Source organism: Mixophyes fleayi, chromosome 5 (assembly GCF_038048845.1).
Source record: "Mixophyes fleayi isolate aMixFle1 chromosome 5, aMixFle1.hap1, whole genome shotgun sequence".
NCBI lineage: Eukaryota > Metazoa > Chordata > Amphibia > Anura > Limnodynastidae > Mixophyes > Mixophyes fleayi.
The window spans coordinates 60,786,863-60,812,377 of NC_134406.1; positions in this window are offsets into that span (position 1 = coordinate 60,786,863).

Consider the following 25,515-nt stretch of genomic DNA (forward strand, 5'->3'; position numbering starts at 1 on the left):
TGGCTCTATTGCAGCTGGTTTTTGCAAGGAATTATTTGCCTTATGCCAAAAAAAAGAAGAAATTGCACATGCTTCATCCTAGTGATTATAACTAAAGAGTCTAAATTTGCAGTTCATTCAACCTCTGGAATGAGAGAGGTTTATTTACATTTGCCTCTTTTCAATGCAATGCATGTGAGACACAGCAGTTACCACAGGCAACATTCTTGTACTAATTATTTCTTATTGCCTTGGTGATCAAAGCAAATGTGAATGTTTCTCCATATTATGATTCTGTCTTTTGTTCTGTAGGTGACATGGGGATAGGGATCTCCTCAGCTCTTTTTTCCTATTGGACTGAAGTGTGTGAATTCTGTGACACGTACTAGAAGTTTTGTTAAACCTCCTGCATCTTATGTGGTAAAGTGTAAAATAGGGTTTCTCAGCCTGGGGTACATCAGACAGATCCGAGCCACTTTCAGCAAATCAGTTATACTCAAATAACAGTTTCATATACAAGTAATGAATAAAACATGCAAACACATTGTTATGGGTATTTTTTAAAAGGAACAAATGTACACACTTTAGAGCATACTTACCATCTTTTGAAAGTTGGCTTCCGGGAGCCTGCCCGGGGAGGTGGACGTGATGGGGGGTGGTGTGTACACGTACAACATGACAGAAAAAGGAAATGGGCTTTTGCAAGATCTATATTGCATTAAGTTTGCGCAAAATGTAACATAAAATTGTCTTTTGGACAGTTGGACCCGGAGGCCCTGTATGCATGGTGTGAGACGGAGTTCCGTGATGAGCGCCAGACTTAGTCTGCATCTGCTGTCATGGAAGAACCTGCTTGACTTTGTCCTCTGACACTGTCTATACTAGAACTCAAGCGGGTAATATCTCACCATGAGGTAGGTGAATCTTCTGCTTTTACTTCCACTTCACACATGTCTACTTCACAAGTGGCTTTACCCGTCTCAGGTATATCCCATGTGGAATCTACCTTAGCGCAATCCCTTGCGTCAGCGGTGTGGATGATATAGTGTTGGTGGTCCGCCAGACTTTAGGCTTTGCGAACCCAGAGATCTCACGTGCAGCTGGTTTCTTCTTCTTTAAGAGGCAGATGAAACAGGTCATTTCTTTCCCTTCATCTCCCCAGTTGATGGATATGATTTCGGAAGCCTGGAAAAAGCTCAGCGATGTTTCCATATACCAGAGAAGTTCAGGTCTCTTAATCCCTTTCCTATAGAAGAATACACAAAATGGGAAAGTATCCCAGTAGTGGACCCTCCTATTGTCCGGTTGACTAGATCCACTATTATCCCTGTACGAGGAGTAGTCTCTCTTAAAGACACCACGGACAAAAAAATTTGATTTCTTGCTCCAATCTGCCTCTGAAGCGGTGGGTAGAGTTTTCAAGCCGGATATGTTCACAGCTTGGGTCAACAAGGCAGTTCAGGCTTGGACTGAGCAAATGGCCAAGGGCCTGCGGGAGGTCAGTCCACAAGATGAGTTATTGGTCCTTACTGGTCATATCAGAGAAGCATCTGATTTTCTAGCATAGGCATCCTTGGATGCTATATCAGTCACTTCAAAACTAATAGCACTCATTATAGCTGCCAGGCGCTCCATATTGCTTCGGTCTTGGTCCGCGGACGCGGATTCCAAGAGAAATTTGTAAGCACTAACCTTTGATGGGATATCCCTTTTTGGAGCATGGTTAGACCAACTCATCCAGGAGGTTACTGTGGCAAAACCCCCTTTTTACCGGTTACCCAGGCCAGACCAAAACATCCCAGTTTCATGTCCTTTCGCCCCTTCAGCAATTCTCGGGGATCCCCTGCTAGAGGTCAGACTGCTCCCTCTAGTGGAGGGTTCTGTTAGGGCCGTGGGCCTTCCAGACTGGGTACCGATAGACTAACAGACTCAGATTAAGCATGACAGGACTCCGTACAACGGGAATGTGGTGGGAGCTCGTCTACTGCGCTTTCAGGACAATTGGCTGAAATCATCCTCCGACTTTTGGGTTTGAGGGATGGTCACTCACAGATGTGTCATAAACATGCTCTACTTCCCTCACTGACGTTTTTCACCGCAGGGCTTCCTGCCTTTCTCAGGCGCGTAGCACTTTCTTTGAGTGGCAATCCAGAATCTGTTGGATTCCCCTTTCCCCCACTGGAAAGGGGTTTGGGGTTTTACTTCAATGTCTTTCTAGTTCCAAAACCAGATGGCTCCTTCAGGCCATCCTCCACTTAAAACCCCTCAACGAACAGGTGCGAATCCTGGGTTTTAGGATGGAGTCTCAACAGTCATCACGGAGCTTACCTGCATGTTCCCATATGGCAGGGGCATCAGTGCCTACTCCACTTTGCGGTGAAAGATGCTCATTATCAGTTTAGGGCTTTACCCTTTGGCCTGGCTCCTCCCCAAGAGTTTTCACCAAAGTGATGGAGGGTATTCCTTCCAGAAGACAAGGTCCGTTCGGTCCAGTCCAAGACCAGGGACCTACTGGCCAGGTGAGAAATCTAAATCCTTCGATGCATGAAGTTGATGGGCTCCATGATCTCAGTCTTCGAGGCGGTCCCCTTTTCACAGTTCGCAGATGTTCCAGTGGGAAATCTAACTGTCTCCTCTGTATAATATTACTCTCTCATATGTACTGGTCTTATCCCTCACTATACATTATACGCCCTCTCTTCTGTATACTGTCACATATCTGTATTATCTATCACTATACCTTTCTCCTCTGTATAATATTACTCTCTTATATGTACTGGTCTTATCCCTCACTGTACATTATTGACCGTTTCTCCTGTATACTGTCACATATCTAATTATCTATCACTATACATTGTGTTTTCTGTATTTTATTAAATTTGTTTTCCCTATTCTTCTTTGCTATACACTATACACCTGTGTATACTGAACGCCATATATATATAATATACAGGAAGAATAAATGTTGTTGAAAATGTAAGATATAATTATCACTTAAGGCATGTTTATACTTTGTGTGATAATGATGTCTTACATTTTTATTAACATTAATTCTTAATGTAGAATATATTATTAATTTTATAATATATATTATATATTCTAGAATATACTATATTCACAAAAAGCAGGCCACTCCCAAGGTTCTCGTCCCTTCCTGTTTTGCCGTCCCAATTCAGGAGAAGCTTGAAGGGCCTTTCAGCTCAAACCTGTGGTCGGTCCCCGCAGGGGTGGGGACTCGAACCCGTGACCTGGGCCTCCCAGAGTAGCAGGATTAACGGCACGCGCCACCGTGCCAGCCAGTAATTGTCTAGAGCTCTGTGTAACTTGAAGCTGCTGAGCGGCGATGTCATAGTAATGTGATAGACAATGTGAATCAGTGCCACCTAGTGGCAGTTGCTGGGACCACAAGCAAAGCAAATATATCTCCTATTATACGTAGATTCCCGGCCTGGACACAGAGGAAATGGTCGGTCCGGCCCTTCCTTTGAGTTAATGGGGTGCATGAATTTTAAAGGCAAAAATAAATGAATGTGCATAAAAGAATAAAAATGACTGATGGTGGAGTTCCTATGTTGGTTTAACCTATGGCATCTTTATCACCTACTAACGTTATGTTTGGTCATTGCAGTGATCGTTTTATTGACATCCTGTAATAAAGTTTATCAGATTGCATTGGCCCAAAGTAGAATATTGTTCTCAAGTAACTACCTTCTCCCCAGGAAACATGCAGTGGATGGCTGTTTATAAGGACAAGCTCTGTGTCGGCTGACAGTTGGGGATCTCCTTTTTAAATATCCACGGAAGTGGAGAGCCAATAAATCTAGTAGATCCCTGTAATCCTTCCCTGGCCTGCCTGTCTCCGCAGCCTGTTGCTGTGCTCTGTGCGGTAGATCTGTGTAATTAATAATTCCTGCTTTCCTCCAGTCACATCACATATGTAATACAGGTGGTTCCAGTAGGTGGCGCTGCTCTTTGAATGCTCTAACCATTTTACTCCTTTGGCTCTATTGCAGCTGGTTTTTGCAAGGAATTATTTGCCTTATGCCAAAAAAAAGAAGAAATTGCACATGCTTCATCCTAGTGATTATAACTAAAGAGTCTAAATTTGCAGTTCATTCAACCTCTGGAATGAGAGAGGTTTATTTACATTTGCCTCTTTTCAATGCAATGCATGTGAGACACAGCAGTTACCACAGGCAACATTCTTGTACTAATTATTTCTTATTGCCTTGGTGATCAAAGCAAATGTGAATGTTTCTCCATATTATGATTCTGTCTTTTGTTCTGTAGGTGACATGGGGATAGGGATCTCCTCAGCTCTTTTTTCCTATTGGACTGAAGTGTGTGAATTCTGTGACACGTACTAGAAGTTTTGTTAAACCTCCTGCATCTTATGTGGTAAAGTGTAAAATAGGGTTTCTCAGCCTGGGGTACATCAGACAGATCCGAGCCAATTTCAGCAAATCAGTTATACTCAAATAACAGTTTCATATACAAGTAATGAATAAAACATGCAAACACATTGTTATGGGTATTTTTTAAAAGGAACAAATGTACACACTTTAGAGCATACTTACCATCTTTTGAAAGTTGGCTTCCGGGAGCCTGCCCGGGGAGGTGGACGTGATGGGGGGTGGTGTGTACACGTACAACATGACAGAAAAAGGAAATGGGCTTTTGCAAGATCTATATTGCATTAAGTTTGCGCAAAATGTAACATAAAATTGTCTTTTGGACAGTTGGACCCGGAGGCCCTGTATGCATGGTGTGAGACGGAGTTCCGTGATGAGCGCCAGACTTAGTCTGCATCTGCTGTCATGGAAGAACCTGCTTGACTTTGTCCTCTGACACTGTCTATACTAGAACTCAAGCGGGTAATATCTCACCATGAGGTAGGTGAATCTTCTGCTTTTACTTCCACTTCACACATGTCTACTTCACAAGTGGCTTTACCCGTCTCAGGTATATCCCATGTGGAATCTACCTTAGCGCAATCCCTTGCGTCAGCGGTGTGGATGATATAGTGTTGGTGGTCCGCCAGACTTTAGGCTTTGCGAACCCAGAGATCTCACGTGCAGCTGGTTTCTTCTTCTTTAAGAGGCAGATGAAACAGGTCATTTCTTTCCCTTCATCTCCCCAGTTGATGGATATGATTTCGGAAGCCTGGAAAAAGCTCAGCGATGTTTCCATATACCAGAGAAGTTCAGGTCTCTTAATCCCTTTCCTATAGAAGAATACACAAAATGGGAAAGTATCCCAGTAGTGGACCCTCCTATTGTCCGGTTGACTAGATCCACTATTATCCCTGTACGAGGAGTAGTCTCTCTTAAAGACACCACGGACAAAAAAATTTGATTTCTTGCTCCAATCTGCCTCTGAAGCGGTGGGTAGAGTTTTCAAGCCGGATATGTTCACAGCTTGGGTCAACAAGGCAGTTCAGGCTTGGACTGAGCAAATGGCCAAGGGCCTGCGGGAGGTCAGTCCACAAGATGAGTTATTGGTCCTTACTGGTCATATCAGAGAAGCATCTGATTTTCTAGCATAGGCATCCTTGGATGCTATATCAGTCACTTCAAAACTAATAGCACTCATTATAGCTGCCAGGCGCTCCATATTGCTTCGGTCTTGGTCCGCGGACGCGGATTCCAAGAGAAATTTGTAAGCACTAACCTTTGATGGGATATCCCTTTTTGGAGCATGGTTAGACCAACTCATCCAGGAGGTTACTGTGGCAAAACCCCCTTTTTACCAGTTACCCAGGCCAGACCAAAACATCCCAGTTTCATGTCCTTTCGCCCCTTCAGCAATTCTCGGGGATCCCCTGCTAGAGGTCAGACTGCTCCCTCTAGTGGAGGGTTCTGTTAGGGCCGTGGGCCTTCCAGACTGGGTACCGATAGACTAACAGACTCAGATTAAGCATGACAGGACTCCGTACAACGGGAATGTGGTGGGAGCTCGTCTACTGCGCTTTCAGGACAATTGGCTGAAATCATCCTCCGACTTTTGGGTTTGAGGGATGGTCACTCACAGATGTGTCATAAACATGCTCTACTTCCCTCACTGACGTTTTTCACCACAGGGCTTCCTGCCTTTCTCAGGCGCGTAGCACTTTCTTTGAGTGGCAATCCAGAATCTGTTGGATTCCCCTTTCCCCCACTGGAAAGGGGTTTGGGGTTTTACTTCAATGTCTTTCTAGTTCCAAAACCAGATGGCTCCTTCAGGCCATCCTCCACTTAAAACCCCTCAACGAACAGGTGCGAATCCTGGGTTTTAGGATGGAGTCTCAACAGTCATCACGGAGCTTACCTGCATGTTCCCATATGGCAGGGGCATCAGTGCCTACTCCACTTTGCGGTGAAAGATGCTCATTATCAGTTTAGGGCTTTACCTTTTGGCCTGGCTCCTCCCCAAGAGTTTTCACCAAAGTGATGGAGGGTATTCCTTCCAGAAGACAAGGTCCGTTCGGTCCAGTCCAAGACCAGGGACCTACTGGCCAGGTGAGAAATCTAAATCCTTCGATGCATGAAGTTGATGGGCTCCATGATCTCAGTCTTCGAGGCGGTCCCCTTTTCACAGTTCGCAGATGTTCCAGTGGGAAATCTAACTGTCTCCTCTGTATAATATTACTCTCTCATATGTACTGGTCTTATCCCTCACTATACATTATACGCCCTCTCTTCTGTATACTGTCACATATCTGTATTATCTATCACTATACCTTTCTCCTCTGTATAATATTACTCTCTTATATGTACTGGTCTTATCCCTCACTGTACATTATTGACCGTTTCTCCTGTATACTGTCACATATCTAATTATCTATCACTATACATTGTGTTTTCTGTATTTTATTAAATTTGTTTTCCCTATTCTTCTTTGCTATACACTATACACCTGTGTATACTGAACGCCATATATATATAATATACAGGAAGAATAAATGTTGTTGAAAATGTAAGATATAATTATCACTTAAGGCATGTTTATACTTTGTGTGATAATGATGTCTTACATTTTTATTAACATTAATTCTTAATGTAGAATATATTATTAATTTTATAATATATATTATATATTCTAGAATATACTATATTCACAAAAAGCAGGCCACTCCCAAGGTTCTCGTCCCCTCTGCTTCGCCGTCCCAAGTCAGGAGAAGCTTGAAGGGCCTTTCAGCTCAAACCTGTGGTCGGTCCCCGCAGGGGTGGGGACTCGAACCCGTGACCTGGGCCTCCCAGAGTAGCAGGATTAACGGCACGCGCCACCGTGCCAGCCAGTAATTGTCTAGAGCTCTGTGTAACTTGAAGCTGCTGAGCGGCGATGTCATAGTAATGTGATAGACAATGTGAATCAGTGCCACCTAGTGGCAGTTGCTGGGACCACAAGCAAAGCAAATATATCTCCTATTATACGTAGATTCCCGGCCTGGACACAGAGGAAATGGTCGGTCCGGCCCTTCCTTTGAGTTAATGGGGTGCATGAATTTTAAAGGCAAAAATAAATGAATGTGCATAAAAGAATAAAAATGACTGATGGTGGAGTTCCTATGTTGGTTTAACCTATGGCATCTTTATCACCTACTAACGTTATGTTTGGTCATTGCAGTGATCGTTTTATTGACATCCTGTAATAAAGTTTATCAGATTGCATTGGCCCAAAGTAGAATATTGTTCTCAAGTAACTACCTTCTCCCCAGGAAACATGCAGTGGATGGCTGTTTATAAGGACAAGCTCTGTGTCGGCTGACAGTTGGGGATCTCCTTTTTAAATATCCACGGAAGTGGAGAGCCAATAAATCTAGTAGATCCCTGTAATCCTTCCCTGGCCTGCCTGTCTCCGCAGCCTGTTGCTGTGCTCTGTGCGGTAGATCTGTGTAATTAATAATTCCTGCTTTCCTCCAGTCACATCACATATGTAATACAGGTGGTTCCAGTAGGTGGCGCTGCTCTTTGAATGCTCTAACCATTTTACTCCTTTGGCTCTATTGCAGCTGGTTTTTGCAAGGAATTATTTGCCTTATGCCAAAAAAAAGAAGAAATTGCACATGCTTCATCCTAGTGATTATAACTAAAGAGTCTAAATTTGCAGTTCATTCAACCTCTGGAATGAGAGAGGTTTATTTACATTTGCCTCTTTTCAATGCAATGCATGTGAGACACAGCAGTTACCACAGGCAACATTCTTGTACTAATTATTTCTTATTGCCTTGGTGATCAAAGCAAATGTGAATGTTTCTCCATATTATGATTCTGTCTTTTGTTCTGTAGGTGACATGGGGATAGGGATCTCCTCAGCTCTTTTTTCCTATTGGACTGAAGTGTGTGAATTCTGTGACACGTACTAGAAGTTTTGTTAAACCTCCTGCATCTTATGTGGTAAAGTGTAAAATAGGGTTTCTCAGCCTGGGGTACATCAGACAGATCCGAGCCAATTTCAGCAAATCAGTTATACTCAAATAACAGTTTCATATACAAGTAATGAATAAAACATGCAAACACATTGTTATGGGTATTTTTTAAAAGGAACAAATGTACACACTTTAGAGCATACTTACCATCTTTTGAAAGTTGGCTTCCGGGAGCCTGCCCGGGGAGGTGGACGTGATGGGGGGTGGTGTGTACACGTACAACATGACAGAAAAAGGAAATGGGCTTTTGCAAGATCTATATTGCATTAAGTTTGCGCAAAATGTAACATAAAATTGTCTTTTGGACAGTTGGACCCGGAGGCCCTGTATGCATGGTGTGAGACGGAGTTCCGTGATGAGCGCCAGACTTAGTCTGCATCTGCTGTCATGGAAGAACCTGCTTGACTTTGTCCTCTGACACTGTCTATACTAGAACTCAAGCGGGTAATATCTCACCATGAGGTAGGTGAATCTTCTGCTTTTACTTCCACTTCACACATGTCTACTTCACAAGTGGCTTTACCCGTCTCAGGTATATCCCATGTGGAATCTACCTTAGCGCAATCCCTTGCGTCAGCGGTGTGGATGATATAGTGTTGGTGGTCCGCCAGACTTTAGGCTTTGCGAACCCAGAGATCTCACGTGCAGCTGGTTTCTTCTTCTTTAAGAGGCAGATGAAACAGGTCATTTCTTTCCCTTCATCTCCCCAGTTGATGGATATGATTTCGGAAGCCTGGAAAAAGCTCAGCGATGTTTCCATATACCAGAGAAGTTCAGGTCTCTTAATCCCTTTCCTATAGAAGAATACACAAAATGGGAAAGTATCCCAGTAGTGGACCCTCCTATTGTCCGGTTGACTAGATCCACTATTATCCCTGTACGAGGAGTAGTCTCTCTTAAAGACACCACGGACAAAAAAATTTGATTTCTTGCTCCAATCTGCCTCTGAAGCGGTGGGTAGAGTTTTCAAGCCGGATATGTTCACAGCTTGGGTCAACAAGGCAGTTCAGGCTTGGACTGAGCAAATGGCCAAGGGCCTGCGGGAGGTCAGTCCACAAGATGAGTTATTGGTCCTTACTGGTCATATCAGAGAAGCATCTGATTTTCTAGCATAGGCATCCTTGGATGCTATATCAGTCACTTCAAAACTAATAGCACTCATTATAGCTGCCAGGCGCTCCATATTGCTTCGGTCTTGGTCCGCGGACGCGGATTCCAAGAGAAATTTGTAAGCACTAACCTTTGATGGGATATCCCTTTTTGGAGCATGGTTAGACCAACTCATCCAGGAGGTTACTGTGGCAAAACCCCCTTTTTACCAGTTACCCAGGCCAGACCAAAACATCCCAGTTTCATGTCCTTTCGCCCCTTCAGCAATTCTCGGGGATCCCCTGCTAGAGGTCAGACTGCTCCCTCTAGTGGAGGGTTCTGTTAGGGCCGTGGGCCTTCCAGACTGGGTACCGATAGACTAAGAGACTCAGATTAAGCATGACAGGACTCCGTACAACGGGAATGTGGTGGGAGCTCGTCTACTGCGCTTTCAGGACAATTGGCTGAAATCATCCTCCGACTTTTGGGTTTGAGGGATGGTCACTCACAGATGTGTCATAAACATGCTCTACTTCCCTCACTGACGTTTTTCACCACAGGGCTTCCTGCCTTTCTCAGGCGCGTAGCACTTTCTTTGAGTGGCAATCCAGAATCTGTTGGATTCCCCTTTCCCCCACTGGAAAGGGGTTTGGGGTTTTACTTCAATGTCTTTCTAGTTCCAAAACCAGATGGCTCCTTCAGGCCATCCTCCACTTAAAACCCCTCAACAAACAGGTGCGAATCCTGGGTTTTAGGATGGAGTCTCAACAGTCATCACGGAGCTTACCTGCATGTTCCCATATGGCAGGGGCATCAGTGCCTACTCCACTTTGCGGTGAAAGATGCTCATTATCAGTTTAGGGCTTTACCCTTTGGCCTGGCTCCTCCCCAAGAGTTTTCACCAAAGTGATGGAGGGTATTCCTTCCAGAAGACAAGGTCCGTTCGGTCCAGTCCAAGACCAGGGACCTACTGGCCAGGTGAGAAATCTAAATCCTTCGATGCATGAAGTTGATGGGCTCCATGATCTCAGTCTTCGAAGCGGTCCCCTTTTCACAGTTCGCAGATGTTCCAGTGGGAAATCTAACTGTCTCCTCTGTATAATATTACTCTCTCATATGTACTGGTCTTATCCCTCACTATACATTATACGCCCTCTCTTCTGTATACTGTCACATATCTGTATTATCTATCACTATACCTTTCTCCTCTGTATAATATTACTCTCTCATATGTACTGGTCTTATCCCTCACTGTACATTATTGACCGTTTCTCCTGTATACTGTCACATATCTAATTATCTATCACTATACATTGTGTTTTCTGTATTTTATTAAATTTGTTTTCCCTATTCTTCTTTGCTATACACTATACACCTGTGTATACTGAACGCCATATATATATAATATACAGGAAGAATAAATGTTGTTCAAAATGTAAGACATAATTATCACTTAAGGCATGTTTATACTTTGTGTGATAATGATGTCTTACATTTTTATTAACATTAATTCTTAATGTAGAATATATTATTAATTCTATAATATATATTATATATTCTAGAATATACTATATTCACAAAAAGCAGGCCACTCCCAAGGTTCTCATCCCCTCTGCTTCGCCGTCCCAAGTCAGGAGAAGCTTGAAGGGCCTTTCAGCTCAAACCTGTGGTCGGACCCCCACAGGGGTGGGGACTCGAACCCGTGACCTGGGCCTCCCAGAGTAGCAGGATTAACGGCACGCGCCACCATGCCAGCCAGTAATTGTCTGGAGCTCTGTGTAACTTGAAGCTGCTGAGCGGCGATGTCATAGTAATGTGATAGACAATGTGAATCAGTGCCACCTAGTGGCAGTTGCTGGGACCACAAGCAAAGCAAACATATCTCCTATTATACGTAGATTCCCGGCCTGGACACAGAGGAAATGGTCGGTCCGGCCCTTCCTTTGAGTTAATGGGGTGCATGAATTTTAAAGGCAAAAATAAATGAATGTGCATAAAAGAATAAAAATGACTGATGGTGGAGTTCCTATGTTGGTTTAACCTATGGCATCTTTATCACCTACTAACATTATGTTTGGTCATTGCAGTGATCGTTTCATTGACATCCTGTAATAAAGTTTATCAGATTGCATTGGCCCAAAGGAGAATATTGTTCTCAAGTGCCTACCTTCTCCCCAGGAAACATGCAGTGGATGGCTGTTTATAAGGACAAGCTCTGTGTCGGCTGACAGTTGGGGATCTCCTTTTTAAATATCCACGGAAGTGGAGAGCCAATAAATCTAGTAGATCCCTGTAATCCTTCCCTGGCCTGCCTGTCTCCGCAGCCTGTTGCTGTGCTCTGTGCGTTAGATCTGTGTAATTAATAATTCCTGCTTTCCTCCAGTCACATCACATATGTAATACAGGTGGTTCCAGTAGGTGGCGCTGCTCTTTGAATGCTCTAGCCATTTTACTCCTTTGGCTCTATTGCAGCTGGTTTTTGCAAGGAATTATTTGCCTTATGCCAAAAAAAAGAAGAAATTGCACATGCTTCATCCTAGTGATTATAACTAAAGAGTCTAAATTTGCAGTTCATTCAACCTCTGGAATGAGAAAGGTTTATTTACATTTGCCTCTTTTCAATGCAATGCATGTGAGACACAGCAGTTACCACAGGCAACATTCTTGTACTAATTATTTCTTATTGCCTTGGTGATCAAAGCAAATGTGAATGTTTCTCCATATTATGATTCTGTCTTTTGTTCTGTAGGTGACATGGGGATAGGGATCTCCTCAGCTCTTTTTTCCTATTGGACTGAAGTGTGTGAATTCTGTGACACGTACTAGAAGTTTTGTTAAACCTCCTGCATCTTATGTGGAAAAGTGTAAAATAGGGTTTCTCAGCCTGGGGTACATCAGACAGATCCGAGCCACTTTCAGCAAATCAGTTATACTCAAATAACAGTTTCATATACAAGTAATGAATAAAACATGCAAACACATTGTTATGGGTATTTTTTAAAAGGAACAAATGTACACACTTTAGAGCATACGTACCATCTTTTGAAAGTTGGCTTCCGGGAGCCTGCCCGGGGAGGTGGACGTGATGGGGGGTGGTGTGTACACGTACAACATTACAGAAAAAGGAAATGGGCTTTTGCAAGATCTATATTGCATTAAGTTTGCGCAAAATGTAACATAAAATTGTCTTTTGGACAGTTGGACCCGGAGGCCCTGTATGCATGGTGTGAGACGGAGTTCCGTGATGAGCGCCAGACTTAGTCTGCATCTGCTGTCATGGAATAACCTGCTTGACTTTGTCCTCTGACAACGTCCATACTAGAACTCAAGCGGGTAATATCTCACCATGAGGTAGGTGAATCTTCTGCTTTTACTTCCACTTCACACATGTCTACTTCACAAGTGGCTTTACCCGTCTCAGGTTTATCCCATGTGGAATCTACCATAGCGCAATCCCTTGCGTCAGCGGTGTGGATGATATAGTGTTGGTGGTCCGCCAGACTTTAGGCTTTGCGAACCCAGAGATCTCACGCGCAGCTGGTTTCTTCCTCTTTAAGAGGCAGATGAAACAGGTCATTTCTTTCCCTTCATCTCCCCAGTTGATGGATATGATTTCGGAAGCCTGGAAAAAGCTCAGCGATGTTTCCATATACCAGAGAAGTTCAGGTCTCTTTATCCCTTTCCTATAGAAGAATACACAAAATGGGAAAGTATCCCAGTAGTGGACCCTCCTATTGTCCGGTTGACTAGATCCACTATTATCCCTGTACGAGGAGTAGTCTCTCTTAAAGACACCACGGACAAAAAAATTTGATTTCTTCCTCCAATCTGCCTCTGAAGCGGCGGGTAGAGTTTTCAAGCCGGATATGTTCACAGCTTGGGTCAACAAGGCAGTTCAGGCTTGGACTGAGCAAATGGCCAAGGGCCTGCGGGAGGTCAGTCCACAAGATGAGTTATTGGTCCTTACTGGTCATATCAGAGAAGCATCTGATTTTCTAGCATAGGCATCCTTTGATGCTATATCAGTCACTTCAAAACTAATAGCACTCATTATAGCTGCCAGGCGCTCCATATTTCTTCGGTCTTGGTCCGCGGACGCGGATTCCAAGAGAAATTTGTAAGCACTAACCTTTGATGGGATATCCCTTTTTGGAGCATGGTTAGACCAACTCATCCAGGAGGTTACTGTGTCAAAAACCCCTTTTTACCGGTTACCCAGGCCAGACCAAAACATCCCAGTTTCATGTCCTTTCGCCCCTTCAGCAATTCTCGGGGATCCCCTGCTAGAGGTCAGACTGCTCCCTCTAGTGGAGGGTTCCGTTAGGGCCGTGGGCCTTCCAGACTGGGTACTGATAGACTAACAGACTCAGATTAAGCATGACAGGACTCCGTACAACGGGAATGTGGTGGGAGCTTGTCTACTGCGCTTTCAGGACAATTGGCTGAAATCATCCCCCGACTTTTGGGTTTGAGGGATGGTCACTCACAGATGTGTCATAAACATGCTCTACTTCCCTCACTGACGTTTTTCACCACAGGGCTTCCTGCCTTTCTCAGGCGCGTAGCACTTTCTTTGAGTGGCAATCCAGAATCTGTTGGATTCCCCTTTCCCCCACTGGAAAGGGGTTTGGGGTTTTACTTCAATGTCTTTCTAGTTCCAAAACCAGATGGCTCCTTCAGGCCATCCTCAACTTAAAACCCCTCAACGAACAGGTGCGAATCCTGGGTTTTAGGATGGAGTCTCAACAGTCATCACGGAGCTTACCTGCATGTTCTCATATGGCAGGGGCATCAGTGCCTACTCCACTTTGCGGTGAAAGATGCTCATTATCAGTTTAGGGCTTTACCCTTTGGCCTGGCTCCTCCCCAAGAGTTTTCACCAAAGTGATGGAGGGTATTCCTTCCAGAAGACAAGGTCCGTTCGGTCCAGTCCAAGACCAGGGACCTACTGGCCAGGTGAGAAATCTAAATCCTTCGATGCATGAAGTTGATGGGCTCCATAATCTCAGTCTTCGAGGCGGTCCCCTTTTCACAGTTCGCAGATGTTCCAGTGGGAAATCTAACTGTCTCCTCTGTATAATATTACTCTCTCATATGTACTGGTCTTATCCCTCACTATACATTATACGCTCTCTCTTCTGTATACTGTCACATATCTGTATTATCTATCACTATACCTTTCTCCTCTGTATGATATTACTCTCTCATATGTACTGGTCTTATCCCTCACTATACATTATACGCTCTCTCTTCTGTATACTGTCACATATCTGTATTATCTATCACTATACCTTTCTCCTCTGTATGATATTACTCTCTCATATGTACTGGTGTTATCCCTCACTATACATTATACGCCCTCTCTTCTGTATACTGTCACATATCTGTATTATCTATCACTATACCTTTCTCCTCTGTATAATATTACTCTCTTATATGTACTGGTCTTATCCCTCACTGTACATTATTGACCGTTTCTCCTGTATACTGTCACATATCTAATTATCTATCACTATACATTGTGTTTTCTGTATTTTATTAAATTTGTTTTCCCTATTCTTCTTTGCTATACACTATACACCTGTGTATACTGAACGCCATATATATATAATATACAGGAAGAATAAATGTTGTTGAAAATGTAAGACTAATTATCACTTAAGGCATGTTTATACTTTGTGTGATAATGATGTCTTACATTTTTATTAACATTAATTCTTAATGTAGAATATATTATTAATTTTATAATATATATTATATATTCTAGAATATACTATATTCACAAAAAGCAGGCCACTCCCAAGGTTCTCGTCCCCTCTGCTTCGCCGTCCCAAGTCAGGAGAAGCTTGAAGGGCCTTTCAGCTCAAACCTGTGGTCGGTCCCCACAGGGGTGGGGACTCGAACCCGTGACCTGGGCCTCCCAGAAGACAAGGTCCGTTCGGTCCAGTCCAAGACCAGGGGACCTACTGGCGAGGCAAGAAATCTAAATTCTTCGATGCATGAAGTTGATGGGCTCCATGGTCTCCATTTTCGAGGCGGTGCCCTTTTCACAGTTCCACTCGCAGATGTTCCAGTGGGAAATCCTGCGCAAATGGTCAAAGTCCCATCTTCATCTGGAGAAACAGTTGATCAGGCTGTCTACATATGTACGCCAGTCTCTCACCTGGTGGCTGAACAGGTCGCACCTCTCCGCGGATCGCTCCTTCCAGTCGTGGACCTGGACGCTGGTGACCACAGACGTCAGCTTGTTAGGGTGGGGAGGGGTCATTGCAGCTCTCCGGTTTCAGAATCTGCCGGACCCCCAAGAGGCGCTACTCCTCATCAGTGTGCTGGAGCTTTGGAAGGTTTACAATGTGCTCGTCCAGGCACAGATCTTTCTGAGGGGCAAGCCGCTGAGAATCCAGTATGCTATGGCTGTATGCAACAGCCGTGGCATACTTGAAACATCCAGGATCATGTTGTGGGCAGAACGCCACATTTCAGCAATCTCGGCTGTCTTCATCCCAGGGTTAGAAAACTGGGAGGCCAACTTTCTCAGCCGCAACAAGGTCCATCCAGGAGAATGGTCCTTGCACAAGGAGGTATTCGACCTTCTAGTTCAGTGTTGGGGTCGTCCAGATAGATCTCATGGCGTCCCATCTGAACTTCATTATTCCCCCATTTTGCGCAAAATCCTGAGATCCACTCGCAGGCTTCGTGGATGCCATGGTGATACCATGGTGGTTTCACCTGGTCTACTTATTTCCGCCGCTTCCCATGCTTCTGAGGGTTCTAAAGAAGTTGAAGAGGGAAAGGGTCACAGCCATCCTGGTGGCTATGCATTGGCCGCGAGGAGCGTGGTACTCGGATCTGGTTGGGGTGGCAATAGAGCATCCGTTTAGATTGTCTCTGCGTCCAGGCTTACTCACACAAGGCCCTGTCTGATGCCACTCATGATGTCTGCTGGCTTGGACACGTGGCAAATGTAACCATAGTTCCCCAGGCAAGGGCTTTTCCGCTTAAGTGGGAACATCCATGAATATGCGCAGGAAGCCTTCCTCCGCTGCAAATTACTATCTGGTCTGGAAGGCTTATGCATAAGGAAAGCGGTCTTGGAGACTAAATTCTATAATTGTATTTCTGTTGGCAATTAGTGTGAAAGAGAGTGGAACACATGCTGATATTACCAGGTCATTTTTTGTTTTTGTTTTTATGGTCAGGAGCAGGGAGATGTGGATCATATGTAATACTGAAAATTTGTTGTAATGTGAAAGTAATTCTGTAAGAGATATGTATAGAAGTTTGCTGCTCATATTTAATTAATATGCAACTGTGTTTGATTACTTGCAAATGCCATTAATGAATAACCCATTGAATGACGTCTTTTCAGTTTATTGAAACTTTTATTGTAAATGGAAGTATTTTTTATCAGTAGTTTTTGTAAGAAACTTGACCAATAGTCCAGTTCTGCTTTTGCCTGAGGGACACACACCGACTAATTGGTTGTAGGAGACTGTAACCAGATTGGTGGACTGAATCACATTTCCAATACCTGATTGAAACCTTTTTACAATTTAAGGCTAGAGCTCCCAGCAACAAACCTCCCCTCTGATGAAGTCGCCATGATGAAATCCCGTGCGGCTCCAGCTGTCAGAATGCAGAAAAAAAAAAAATTAAGTGTAAAACGTGCTACTTCCCTTGAGAGTCTCCTATTGCTCTGTGTTTCCAGGAGGGTCAATGAGAAGGCAAATATACTATTAATGTTAATATCGTAATGACCATTTTATTCTTCTTCTTATTATTATTATTCATTTATTAAGCGCCACAGATTCCATAGCGTCGGATACAGAAGTAAAAAATAGATGAGGTAATACACATAATAGCATAGATGAGTGTAAGTAATGCTATGGGGACTCCCACAGGTTGCAGCAAAGGACATGACATGAGGTACGAGGGAGTCAGACAGTAGACAGACATGGAACAATAGGTAGAGAGGACCCTGCCCACGTGATCTTACACATTATTCACCCTCTCTGCTGTATACTGTCACATATCTGTATTATCTACCACTATACATGTCTTCTCTGTGTGGGAAGGCCAACTATTACCCAATCTGAACTGTCTGGCTTACATATGTAGGAATTCTCGCTTTGGACTGCAAGCCCATGGGAGCCAGAGTAGTGAAGCTGGTTGTTGTAATCCCAGACCTTCAGCCTTAAAACAAATCAAAATTCTAAAGGATTCAGAACCAAACCATAAGACACACTAAGCTAGCTGAGCAGAGAAGTAGTGGCAGCGAAGGTTGGAGATGCCCAGCCCCCCATCCTGCAAGGAATTCTGGAGAACCTTAAGGCGAGCCCGGGGCCATTTCCTGGTCCAGATGAAGCAGGAGTTATGAGATTGGAGAAAATTGAAAACATCTGGGGAAATGCAGATGGACAAGTTCTGGAAAAGGTATAAAAGTCTGTGGCTAATATTCATCTTGACAGCATTGATACGGCCTACCCAGGAGATATAGTGATGTAACCATGTAGTAAAGTCCAAATTAATTTGAGAGAGAATACAGGGAAATGTAGCTTTGAAGAGCTGATGGTATCACTTAGTGATGTAAATTCCCAGGTATTTTAATTTTTGAAGACGCCAATTGAAAGGAACAGACACTCTAGGACTCTCTTGTCCACACAGGGGACATAAAATATCCAGTACCTCCTTTCAATCCGAATTATCTTTATAGCATGAGAAATAGCCATATAGGTAAAGTTCGGCCAGGAGGGGAGAGATAGAGGTAGTCGGGTTAGCGACGGTCAACAGGACATCATACATATAGTGCTAATTTGTTCATCCTGTATGCTGCATATCTCCTGGTTAGCCCGTATCTTGGTGCCCAAGGATTTTCTTATGTGAGAAATATGAGTGGTGAGAGGGACAACCCTGGCGCATGCTATTAGAAATCCCAAAGTGTACCAAGGTCAGAACATTCTTCGAAATTGTGGCAGACGGGGAGCGGTACAGAGCCGAAATACCTCTACAAAATTCTCCACAGAATCCCATTGATCCGAGCACTCCATCCACAAATAACTAATACATGATATATTTATACATTACATATTTATATACTTGTAAATATATATGAGTGACGAGTCCCCTTGTTTGATTCACAAGGGCTGCATTACAGCACGTACTACTAGTATTCAGTCAGATCTTCCTTACTCGTACCATCAGAAATCACTTATAGTAAAACAAGGTGTTCGAAAGCTCTGCTCTTGGCTCCTTATGAATACTCTACCCAACGATAAGTGCATAGTAAATAAATAGATTAAGTCGCAGGCCACATTCGTCTATTTAGATTTATCAGTGTCTAACTGTATTAATTCTACCAATGTCCCTCTGCAATGAACTCTGCCTGTTTCTGTAGCATAATTGTCTGCGATGGATGCATTGCTATGTTCCAAATTTATTGCTAGTCTTTGAAGTTTTTTTTATTATGGGTGCACTCCACCTTCGTCGATCATCACGTAAATATCTACTCATGCTGCTGTCTATCTAATGAACTCTACTTCTTACTACCTCTTCACTCTCCGGGATGCCTGTTGTCTGCGGTTCAATTGTGCGTAGACTTTTAATTTTTTATTATAGGTGCAGGCCAATCATCTATTTAGACAACTAAATGTCTTATTATATTAATTCTACCACTGTCCATCCAGTGAACGCTGCGTGTTTCGGTAGCATAAGTGTCTATGATAGATGCTCTGTTACATTCCAGTGACCATTGTTATCCAAGGCTGTGTCTAGTTTTGTGCACCAGTGCAAAATGAGATTTAATATGCGTAGCAAGATTTTTGAAATGTGATAAATGGATTTTTGCACCAGCTCAGACTGGGCAGAGATTGAGTCTTATTTCATATGTTTTATAGGACTAATTTTGCTTCCTCCAACTGCATTTAAGCAGATATATTTGGTGGAAAGAATTGTCTGAGCCATGTATTTATGCAACTGCTGTGTCACTAATTTTAGCCAGCCAAATCACTACCGACTTTGGTCAAAATTGGTGAAAATTTGGACAGTTGTGAAGGGATCATTACAAAATAGACTACAAAAAAATGTTAGTGCTATAAATACTGATATTGGATCAAAAACAGCTTAAAATTACATTATTTGGCCTATTTTTCACAATTTTTAATTAAATCCAGATCCAAACCTTTTCCTATTTTTTTGAGGCAAAAAACCTGTCACAAAACCAAAACACAAACACGTTGTAGAACCAAAACCACATTCACAACCAAAACACGGGGTCAGCACACATCTTTAATTTAAAGTCTTCCAAATTCTAAAAATTCTGACAATAACTTTACAACCTGCAGCAGACTGGACAGTTCCTTGCACGTTTGCATCTGTAAACAAGAATGTTTCATTTAATTTGAAACCATTAAAAGTGGCACATGTTGAGATAACGCATTACTTTTATTGATATAGTAATCACAGTCAGTTTTGCAAGGTTATTTAATTCAGCCTGAAAATTGTTTTTCCGTGTAAAGACTTACAAAACCCAATTAAATGTTAAGAAACATACATAATTAAAATCCAGACCAAAGCCCCATGCACTTACTGACAGTAAAGAAAACATAAGAATTTTCTACGTCTGATATTAATAACCAATTCATTTGTGAAAGCTTATTTTTCTGTTTGAAGAGAGGATATCAATATGTGATCAATTATCTCAATTATCCACTTACAATGTTTTCATATCTAACAAGCCATAATTATCAAACCCATTTAGCTACATGCCAGCAAAGCAGAAGTGGCCTTCTCCGTGGCATATAGGCAATATTAAAGGATTTTTTTCATGGAATACTGAGTATAGGTTTTGTTTGGGATGAAAATATTCCAACAGTGGTGATATAATTGTGTAGTGTTATGCGAGCTTCCCCTACAGGCTGCACAAGAAAGGGCCACTGCCAAAAACAAAACTCTGGAATATGCGTGCAAGGAATGTGTGTGCGCACTACAGAAGAGCGTAGGAATTTTCTCAGCATGGTTAATGTATGTATCACTCAAAGAGGGACAAATGTGTGAAAAGGAAAAGATTTATTATGGATTCTGAAGAGTTGTTTCTTTTAATATGTAACCCTTAAGAGAGGTTATAGTATTAAAACTAGACAGGAAAGTATTTCTCCAATACCCTTCACTCCCATAACATTTGTTATGGAGCATTTTGGTAGATCTTATTCTACCTGTCAGGTGGCCCCTAACATGGACAGCAGAATCAAGTCAACCACTAGAACCCATCAACATTTATTGTTCTTTTTTTACACTGCAGTCTTCCAACTAGAAAGTTTGCATCTGTGTCCAATCATTGTACATCTTCCTTACATCTTACTCCAGGAAGTATTATCACTTCTTCATCTGTATTGTGAGTTTCAGTTATACTTTGATTTTCTGCTATACTGCACAAAATACCCTTCTACAGATAAATTATCTAAACATCTAGTGCTAATCTCTCCCACACAATGTCATCCATTTCCATTATCATCAACATAATTCTCTCAGTTTGCATTTAAGTCCTCTTTATTTCTAATACCCAATCTCTAAGCACTTTAATTTACAAAAAAAGATATATATATTTTTGCTTCTCATACATTGAGCACAAGAACTGACACCCTAAGATTCGCATTTAGCAAATGCAAAGGGTGTCCGCATTTAGCGCTCTATTTGCTGACTTATTTTCCAGCAGCAAGTAATGTGTGTTCAATCTTTATCTTATTATTCATTTACTCTATTCTGTCCTGTTTTTTCTGTTGCCACTTACAGCTGTCCAGCTGGATATGTATTTAAAGAGTTATTTGCAGATCCTGTCTCAGTATTTTATGTGACTTGTTTATGAGTTTATAGCATGACTTTTTAGTGGGATCCATGCCCTGAAGTGCATAACATATGGAGCCTGATTCATTAACAAATGCAGAACTAATATAATCTGTGTTTTTTAAAAAAATGCATGTACATCAGTCATACGCATGTCCGTTGTCCACAAGGAGCTAATCTAAAGAAACGTCTGTTAATGAATACGATCTTGGTCCCCTCTGCTAGTACAGACATATAGCAGGATATGTCCAATACATATGTGGAATATAAAGTCACAAAATAATAATAGAGTTATTAATGACAAAACATTCAAAACTAAAAAAAGTTTGTTTTTATTTCATAAAATACAATACTTTGATTCATGAATTTTTCAAGCTAATAACTTCTGCAGCATATGTAGATGTGTGTGTAATCATGCTGAGCCAATCAGGAAACATTGTTCAACACAGGTAGATTTCCTGATTAGACATTGTTACCAAAAGCTTTTACACATCTCCTCATGCAATGCATACTGTATATAATACAGTATCAATACTATAGATCAAATATGGTGTCATTGATTAATATAGTATTTTATACACTAATCACTGTGGGCCTGATTCATTAAGGAAAGTACTCATTTTTTTTACTTAAGTTTTCTTCTGGACAAAACCATGTTACGATGCAAGGGGTGCATATTAGTTTATTATTTTGTCCATAAGGAAAATACTGGCATTTCTTTCCTATATCAACTTTACATTTCAGTATACAAATAATCTATGAAGTATGTATGTGCTACATAAAAAAACAGCCAGTATTTTCCATATGTGCAAATTAATAAACTAATTTGCACCCCTTGAATTGCAAAATGGTTTTGTCCAGAAAACTTAAATAAGAAAACTTTCTCAATTTCTTGCTAAACTTCCTTAATGAATCATGCCCTGTATGAGGAGGTTAGTATAATTATGTCTGTAGTATTACATACACTGTACTCTGTGTGAGGCAGTTTATGGTTTAAGTGCTATTCATGCCGCCTCAATGGGCTGGCCACCAGGGGAGGGCTGGGACAGGGGGCAGGGCAGCACATGCCCCCCCGGGCCAGACCAATAAAAAACTATTTTGGGTCGGTGCAATCCCTAATAATTACTTGGTGCCAGTCCCCTCCTCTGGGACCAGCCACCTTGTCCCGTTGACTGCAGATCCTCAGCCGACCACCCTCCCTCCCTTCCACTAATTGTCGCATGGGACGCGCACCATGTAATAGGTGCCGTCCATGTCAGAAAACTGCAGAGCGTGCAGCGCAGATAGAACAAGGTAAGTATGGGGGGTTGGTGATATATTAATATTGTATATATGTGTGTACGTGTGTGTGGCAGTATATTTTGCTTGTGTATTTGTCTAAAATGATAACCATAGTACATCATAGGGGCCCTCCTGTCTAAAGTACCCCGGCCCCCCCAGTGCCTTAATCCGGACCAGGGTGTCAGATTCACCACCCCTCATATTATTTGTTTTAAATTAAAACAAATAATAACCCTACTAGTATATAGGGTGAAGCAAAACAAGCTCTTTTGCTGGCAAATACATCAGGTTTTTAAGCAAAAGGGCTTTTTCCATTTTGATAAATCAGCCCCTGTGTTCAGTACTGTAATAGAACATTATTATATGATTGATTGCTATAATATAATTTATGCCTTATTATAATCCGCCAGATATGTGTAAAAAATTTAATAAAAAATAAAGTGCTGTAGGGAGAAGGAGCATAGAAAATAAAATGCAATATAAAGTAAGGCTTGTTTATATTTTTTGTTGCATTATTTGTTTCCATTATATAAGATTTATCAGGGGCGGGCTGGCAAATTTCAGCCTGGGGGGGCGCACAGGCGGGCGCATCATATGACACGCATGTCATATGATGCGCCCGCCTGTGCGCCGCTGGTAATATTACATCCATGGGGGTGGCGGCCGGCCAAAACAGCGGGTAGACTGAGCAGCCCGGGGGGGCGATGCCCTCCGGCCCAGCCCGCCCCGTTTATCAATTATGATAATAAAGTATCGCTGGGTTAAGCAACATTAAAATAGGCTTTTTTTATATTGATAAATATATATTGTACTGAAACCACCCTTTAAGGATGGACCGCTACTTATGGGCCAGTGCTATGTGCTTGCCCCCCGGGCTAAAGTCTGCCAGCCCCTGCTGGCCACACTCATTTAAAAGACAAACATTTGAAAAAAAAAAAACCTCTAGAATTTCTGTTTGCCCATATCATTCTATAGAGTATAAGAAGTATTAGAGCAAGATGACAAGTATTAAAACTAGAGGATAGAGTGGTCCTCCTTACAATGTTTCTTTCTTTGATGCACTACATTACGGTTTTGCATTGTTTTGTTCTATTCATTTTCACAATCTGGATTCACAACTGTTGTAATACTCATTGAGCAACCCCCCCTCCTCTGCGAGGGCATTCCCCCTGTGCCCCCCTTTTCTTGACCCCCTTTTCCTTTTCTGTGCCCCATATACCTTGTAAAAATTTCAATAAAAATTATTGATGATAAAAAAAAACAAAAAACTGGAGGATAGCAGGTTTCAGGTCAATTTGTGGAAGAATTACCGTTCCAGAAGGGTAGTAGATAGGTGTGATAACTTTCCAATAGAGATAGTGCAGGTTAATATGGGAGAGGAATGTAAACATGGTTTGGATAGACCTAAGGATAATAATTAAACATTATTCTCAATCTGAAAAAAAGCTAAACATAAAATAGGGTCTGAGGTTTGTACCAATACAAATTGGCAGACTTGATAGATTGTGTGGTTCTCATCTGCCATCAAATTCTATATTCCTATGTTTGGACATATATCATGCATAGATGAGTACATGAAGCGCACAGTTTTAGGGTGAGGGCCTAACTTAAATGTTATTGCCCCAAATAAAATATTAAATTAATAACTAACTAGAAATGTACATGACTTCCCCTCAGATAAAAGATTTTTATAAACATTTGGTCAGCAAGCCCAGGTAATTAGGTTAAGGTGAGACAATTTGTCAGGAAACTCACTTAACATATGGAGATCACAGCCATACATTGCCTTTGATCCTGTATGCCATTTCCTATTTAGAGGAGGCTGTCTAATAAGGCAGGTTAAAACAAAGTAAACACTAGGGGTTAAATGTATCAATCTCCGGTTTTGTCAACTCGCTGGAGTTCGGCAAGATGACAGCTTAAATTTAAAGCGGCGCTGCTTTAAATTTAAGCTGTCATCTCGCCGAACTCCCGCGAGTTGACAAAACCGGAGATTGATACATTTACCCCTAGGTGTAAATTGGGGAAAGCTATATGCTAGAGGAACCGTTCAGGAAAATACAAAATATAGAAATACTGACTTTAAAGAAAATGCCTTCATATTTTATATTTTTGGATATCAGTGTGCCACTCTGTACTTAGGGGCATAAACTGCACAAGGATTGTGAAATATTGATAACAGCTCTATAGGAAAACCACAGTAGTCACATATCTTTCAGAATGATATTTGATATTGTTGTAATTCCATCATATTTGAAATATAAATGTGCGAGAGGTTATGACTGATTTATTGAAAAGAGTGTTATGTATCTGGGATATGTCTGAGAAAAGTTATGGGAGATCAAAACTTTTGGACTATTATCGGACAAACCATAATAGATAACCAGGGGACATTTCTTCCCCCATATTAGCATATACACTGCCCCTCTGAAGGCTGTCCCATTTCAGCCTGCTTAAAAATCCTGTGTGGGAGAGTGTAGATAGTCAGCTCTTGGAGTCTCAGTCTAATTGATGGACTGTCCATCTCATTCTACCTGCTCAAGACATACAGTTTATCATATGTAAATTTATTTTCTGTAGTTTAATCCCATTTATTTTTATAACTGTATTGCATTTATTTTTTGTATGTAATTTTTTATGTTTTCTTTTTATTCAGTCCAAATCCCTGTACCTTTGTATAATAAATCTGAAAATGTAATATATTTTGTCCTTGATAGGCTAAGGAATACATTAACCTTTTATGAAGATTATTGCTTGACCATATTAACCCTTTGAATGCTGGTGTGTGAATTGATAAACAATTTGACTAGCAAGTCTACAGTGTGCCAGCGTGTACATTTGTGTAACAGAGTTTTGTGGCATTAACCCTTTGATTGCTGGTGTGTGCATTGCTAACCTGTGTACAGCAAGGAACATTGTGT